Genomic DNA, 810 nt, shown 5'->3' with positions numbered 1-810 from the left:
TTCTTTTCTTTGTTCAGTTGTGGCAAGGATCTCTCAATTTTGTTTGTATTCTGAAAGAATTGTTTCTTATATTTGTTGATTTTTTCCCTTTGTTTCTGTTTTGTTGATTTCTGCTTTTTTATTTTTATTACTGCTTGATGTCAAGTGGGTTTGCATTTGGTTTGGTGTGTTTTCACCCATATTATTGTGTTGCATCATAAAGTAATTTATTTGTACTGTTTCTGAAATGTTAATAGGCATTTAGAGCTATCAATGTGTCTCACAGGACCACTTTTAATGTATCATAGAGGATTTGTTGTGTGGTTTTCATTTTTTTTAGTTCTAGCAAGTTTTTATATTTTATTAATTTCTTCTTTGACCCAGTCATCATTCTGTAATGTGTTGTTCAATCTCTATGAGATGTGTATTTACTAGAGATTTGTTAGCTGTCAATTTTAAGTTTTATTGTGTTGTGGTCAAATAGAATACAAAGAGTGATTTCAAACCTTTTGAATATGTCATGATTTATTTTGAATTTCAGGTGTGATCTATTGTAGAGAAGTTCGTGTTGTGGAGTAAAATGTATATTCTTTAGTGTTTGGATGGAATATTTGGAAGGTGTCTGTTAAGTGCATTTGAGGGATGATGTCAACTACTTCTCATATTTTGCTGTTTATTTTTGTCCAGATGACCTATTTTGGGGGGAAAATTTGGGTATTGAAATCACATATTGTTAATGGTTTGATTTTAATTTGTGCCTTTTGATTCAGTAGTAGGTATTTTATCTTCCTTCCTTCCTTCCTTCCTTCCTTCCTTCCTCCCTCCCTCCCT

The sequence above is a fragment of the Mastomys coucha genome, unplaced genomic scaffold, assembly GCF_008632895.1.
Source record: "Mastomys coucha isolate ucsf_1 unplaced genomic scaffold, UCSF_Mcou_1 pScaffold20, whole genome shotgun sequence".
Lineage (NCBI taxonomy): Eukaryota > Metazoa > Chordata > Mammalia > Rodentia > Muridae > Mastomys > Mastomys coucha.
This window is presented reverse-complemented; position numbering follows the sequence as displayed.